At 37.2% G+C, this 6,000-nt stretch overlaps 1 protein-coding gene across 1 annotated transcript in view; it reads left to right on the top strand.

The window, feature by feature from the left end:
• The first annotated feature begins 1,474 nt into the window (after window positions 1-1,474).
• Window positions 1,475-6,000, top strand: part of LOC125380047 — a 44,353-nt gene continuing 39,827 nt past the window's right edge. Inside the window, exon 1 of the mRNA XM_048396142.1 lies at window positions 1,475-1,851. The gene's annotated coding sequence lies outside the window, so the exon portion shown is untranslated. The remainder of the gene's footprint in view (window positions 1,852-6,000) is intronic.

The raw sequence follows: 6,000 nt of genomic DNA, 5'->3' as shown, positions 1-6,000 counted from the left end.
ACCCACGCAAATGGGATACGATGACATGCATCATGCAAGTCAAGGGAGCCTTCCACCCGATCTCGTTAGTCGCCTCTTACGACAAGCGTAGTCGCCTTTAACGGCAAGCATGGGTTGCTGAAGACCTATTCTACTCCGGATCTTCACGAATATTCTCATTACAGATAGCTGACACTATTCTTCGGTAACGAGAATGTGATTCTATTTTAGATTGTAAAATATTTGATAGGTATATTTATTGCTTTATTATATCAATAAAATATTACAAGTACGGGATTTTACGAGCTGAATTGGCTTACCCACCACGAGACACATGTAACAACCTACTCATTACAAGTTACAGAGAATTATTTCAAATATTGGTGTGTGACAATAATTATTAGGTCTATTTTGTGATCACACAGCGAATTGTCTTTATTACACCATATTGATTCCATCGTCAAAGATCTTTGGGTCGGTGGGTAAGCCTACTGGTTGAAGTTTCTCTCGTCAAGCCGAAGGCCCGAGTTCGATTCCCTACATTTTTGGTGTCCCCCGTCGTGATGTAGCTGGAATATTGCATATGTGTCGTAAAACAATACTCGCTCGCTCTCTGGGCTTCATAGTTCAATCTGTAAGAGATACTTATCAGTTTATTACATATGAAAAATTCAACAACTATCAACGGGAAAATATGACACTTATCACGCCTTATTTAGACAGGGGTAGGGGCTGTCGGGTAGCCTAGTTGTTAAAGCGTTCGCTCGTCACGCCGAAAACCCGGGTTCGATTCCCGACATGGGTACAATGTGTGAAGCCCATTTCCTGGGTCCCCTGCCGTGATGTTGCTGGAATATTGCTAAAAGCGGCGTAAAACCATACTCACTCACTCAGTAGACAGGGGTACGTTTCAATTCGGCAATTTCTTTTCTGTTACATTTCTTATTATCATAATACTATTATGAATTGAACACTTGATTAGTTTTTGCGACAATTTGGTACGTGTTATGAATTTTATGCATTATGATATCCCGAGCGTTATTTTTTATCACTTCCAGTAAATTCCTTTTCGCAGGTCTTTTAGTTTCCTTTATGAAAATCTGACTTTATACTTCCAAAACAGATCGAACTGTTGGAACAACACCATTATATATAAATTTAAGTCACGAAATTTTAGACATAGAAAATGTAGTAAAAATGATACAACTTAATGATTAAGAATCAAGAATATTTCTGCTTCAATTACAAAGTTGAGACAGCGTTGAGACCTGTTTCTTCGAGATCAGCGTTTCGTAATCGACGCACCCCCACCACCTTACCCCCTCCCGAGAGTCGCGAACAGTGTGCAGCTGTACACCGACGCAGTAGCTCTGCGCCAACTGTGCATTGAGGTTGTGCATTACTTGCAGCGGGAGGTGCAGGCTCAGTACAACGAGCAGACGTACGGGTCAAATTACTCAGTGTCGACGCAATTATGCTTCGCTTTACACCGAATAAACTGATAATGCTTAGCAGGACTGTAATAAGCGCAGAAGTTCAGAGTTACACGCGCTGAGGTCACGTGACCATAGTGCGAGCACTATAGGGCCGAAGTCATGGCAACCAGTTTTGACGATTAATTTTTGCATCTTTCAGACGATGTGCTAATGTTGTCTATTTTTAGGGTATAGCTCGTCTGCGAACAGCCAGCTCGAGTAGCAAGCAGCTCGCGCAGCCCTCGTGCTAGAGCAGACGATAGATAGGCCTGTCGGACTGGCAGACGGTACGCCACGGACTGTGTGTCAGAGGAATGCGACAGACGGTCATCGGTCGGGCTGGACACACGGACGTACTGGTCGAGAGTCGGTGGGCAGTCGAGACGGAGGGTTAAAGGTGAGTACCGGTCGAAACGACGCGATCGTCAAGTATTCAGATTGTTGGGGAAGTTTCCAAGTGTTCGCGTGTATCGCATGCCCCTATACTTGTAAGACATAGACGTGTTGAGTAGATATAAAGTTTGCCTGTTTAGCCTGGGTTGGCAAACCCCAATGACGTCACGCTGAATATCTGGAAGGGGTGTGTTGGGGGGTGGGGGTGAGGGGACTGAGTTTACAAAGTCTGAGTTTGAGAGTTTTAAAGTCGCCTATGTCCCCGTTCATTGGATCATTCAGTCTCATTCGACTTTCTTACTACCGGTATCTGACCAAAAAAGTAGGACGATATCTTTAAAAACAAAACGTAGTTATTTTGGGATTTCACCGAATTAGAACGAGGACGGCTGCTTGTGTAGTTTTCTTTATCTGCGGTTTACTGCGCGATTTTTAAAATATTTTAATTTATGTACGGCTTCTCTGTGAGCGCAAATTACCTTGGGGCAACAGATTAGAAATAAGTCAAGCATGGTCCTAACATAATTATGTCATTTCAAATATGACATCACAAGTGGTTCAGATATATTCATTATCTAAATATGTGGATTGTATTACTTGATTAAGAAGAATAAGAATTCAGAATAATTAAAATTAATCTTACATCCAAACACAAGAAATTAACTTGAAATAAATCGTAACACTCTTAGCCATTTAATATATTTAATATAACGTAAGACATAATTAATCATAGTCACACAGAATGTAAATTACAACCACTACATAAATATGCACATGACGCTTAGGAAGGATTGTAATCTTCTCCTTGGGAGAATATAAATTTCACCTGAACAGTAGCAGCATATACATTTTATGTGTCACTGATATGAAATATGTTACTGGAGCAAGTAGCTTGATGTCAGAATAGTGTCAGACTTTGACGCATTACGAAAATAAAACCAGTGACCACATGTATCACAGTCTAGTACTGTTTTTAGGGCGTTTTAAGCTGAGGTATTAATTTGATTATGCACACATATATTTAATAGCATCGTTAATATTTATATTAAAGTAATGTGCTCCTCAAAACAGCATGGCTGACCGCTTAATGGAAAATATATTTTACACTCGAACCATTTATGTGTAAAAATTTAGGGATGTGAGAAGACCTCTTTCCATTCCATAATTAATATTTTAAAAGAAACAATAAATGCATTTTACCTTCATAAATTAATTTATGTTAATATAATAGCCTGATAAAAAATAGTTGAAAGTATTCATAGGCACGTGTTTCATATGAATTATGCTATAACTCTTATATAAGGAAATATTTTATATGAAATGATGAAACTATTTAATATTAATTATATAGATAAACATGTACTTCGAGGCGCCGATTCATAATTCATGTCTGGTACTGAAGTAAAATATTTCAAACGCTGGAAGTAAAATATGTCAAACGCTGAAAGCAAAAATATCTATTTTTAAATCGATTGTCTCAGTAATAGTTCTTGGGGGTATAAGGTATGACTAGAGATTCTAAGGTTGGTGACAGGTGCCAGGGGCCTATGCCTGTTTAGATGGGGATTTCAATGTTAGAGTGAAGAAAATCAACCACCAACACTTGCCAGAATGGCAATGTCAGTTATATATGACATTCAATTCACAATTTGTATTAAGTTTAACCATTCCAACAACATACAGTTTCGCGTACCACAGGAATCACAATGAACTTTATACACTGAACAGGTGGACACATGCATGGAATATAATATTCTGTAATTCATGTGCGACAGGTGAGGAATATACCAAATCTGATTTTTTATGATAGCAGGGTTTTATCTAAATCTGCCAATATTCGTCCCCAAGTCAGCAGCAAATTTCAGTCAATATTCCCAAATTGGACTTCCCCCATATAGTGCTTTGTGTACCCTTAGTGTACACTATTCTATAATTCATATGTGAAAAGGAAATAACAAAGAAAATGCTGAAAACATATCTTGATGGTCTGCGTTGTATACACCTACCTTTGGTACAATATTCTATAATTCATGTGTAATTAGGAATTAATATCGAATCGAACTTATTTAAGCTGTTACTTTTTTCTGATATGATAAGGGTACACACATATACCACCCATCCTAGTTGTATAAAGAAATCAATTTCCCTGTATAGTACTATCCTACTTAATACACATACGTTCTGTTAGAAAATGCACCCTGTCCAGTACAAAACTTGTATAATATGTCATGTGAAATATGTTTTTCTTTTCTTCATCACCCTTGTTTATTACGCTGACACTATCGGGTAGATAACACCTCCTATATTGAAGAAGAAAAAGCAATTATCGCTTCAAAATAATTATAGTTGAACACCCTTACATCCGATATCCTATGAAATGTGTTCCGAGATCACACACTTCTATAACCCTACCCAAACTGTAATGGTAAAGAACTGTCCTTATCTTAAAGTCGTCTACCTACACTGAAAGGAGAACTACAAGATGTACACTTGTGTTTACACTCATCCCTAAATGTGAAGGGAAGACAAGTGTCTTTATCTAAACAGACATCTTATCTGTAACTTAAAATATGCTAATTCCTGTGTCAACACGAGTGGGGCGAGAGTGAGCAGAGCTAAAAATATTAAGAAGCACTATAAATAAATAAATAAATAAATAAATAAATAAATAAATAAATAAATAAATAAATAAATAAATAAATAAATAAATAAATAAATAAATAAATAAATAAATAAATAAATAAATAAATAAATAAATAAATAAATAAATAAATAAATAAATAAATAAATAAATAAATAAACATTTGAATAAATAAAAAACAAGTATTTGAATAAATAAAAAAATAAAAATAAATAAATAAACATTTGAAGGAATGAATGAAGGAATGAATGTGTTCATAAGCAGCTGGAAATATTCCACAAATAATTTTGTAAAAGCTAAACAGGACAGTGGTGTTTACTCTCATTTGAATGTTTTTGATGCTGAGGCTCTGACAGCAATTGATTCTACTTTAAGGCGTTAATCATATATACCGTATTCGACGTAATAAGCGCCCAGGGAGCTCTCAAAATTAGAAATAGGGGGCTCTTATTGGAATATTATTTTAGTTGAAAGATAAATATCGTGGTTTGTGCTGACAGCCTGAAATGTTTATGTGCGACAGATATATTTTTCCAGAATTTAATTGCCCACAATTAAGTGTGCACATATCGCACGAGTGCGTATTATACGCGAATAAATAAGTCTTGTGTACACTGATCAATCGGAAGGGGTGCTAACTGGGATTGTTCACTGGCCAATATATTAGCAGATATCACCGTGGGCGCTTATTAGAGCAGGGCGCTTATTACGTCGAAAACGGTACCCTGACCAAAAGACCCGATCTTAGTACCTGTATTGTGGGTAGAACGTGTCCTTACTATAGATCGATGTTATATTCATGATCATTGTTTTTATGTCTTGATAGGGTTTTTAAGACTAGTCACAGGAAAATACCAAAGTCGTACATGACCTACTCAACGTGACGCCGGGAAATTGTGTCTTCTTTCTCAGTTTTAGAAGGACGGAGTAAAGTAATCTCTCGATAATTACAGTGGCTACATTTGTGGTTGGACTAACAGTTATTCCCAGAAGTAAAGTTGTCTTATTTAAACATTATATCTAAAAAACTAAAACTAAAATCCAAATGGAGCCCAGGACAATGCTTAATTTCAGAGCCGAGGGAATCTAGACTTGCAAAATCATTCGAGACTTTAGTTGGAGTTATGTTTAATTTATTCTTTAGCGTCTGAGAGACAGACTAATTTGTGGTCTTGCAGATGACGAGTCTTTGGGTTGATTTGAATGCGTACGGGTCACTGACCATTAATCTGCAATCACTTTTGGAAGTGGTGGGGCGGAGGTAGAGCGGACAGATATGATTAAAGTGTGTATGGTCTTTCGTTTGCATAGTATGGTCTATTGACCAGGGCGGAGGTACAGCGGACAGATATGATTAAAGTGTGTATGGTCTTTCGTTTGCATAGTATGGTCTATTGACCAGGGCGGAGGTACAGCGGACAGATATGATTAAAGTGTGTATGGTCTTTCGTTTGCATAGTATGGTCTATTGACCAGGGCGGAGGTACAGCGGACAGATATGATGAAAGTGTG

Source organism: Haliotis rufescens, unplaced genomic scaffold (genome assembly GCF_023055435.1).
Source record: "Haliotis rufescens isolate VD_foot unplaced genomic scaffold, xgHalRufe1.0.p SCAF_15, whole genome shotgun sequence".
Taxonomy (NCBI): Eukaryota; Metazoa; Mollusca; class Gastropoda; order Lepetellida; family Haliotidae; genus Haliotis; species Haliotis rufescens.
The sequence above is the reverse complement of the archived record's forward strand: the minus strand, read 5'-3'. Positions and strand labels throughout refer to the sequence as shown.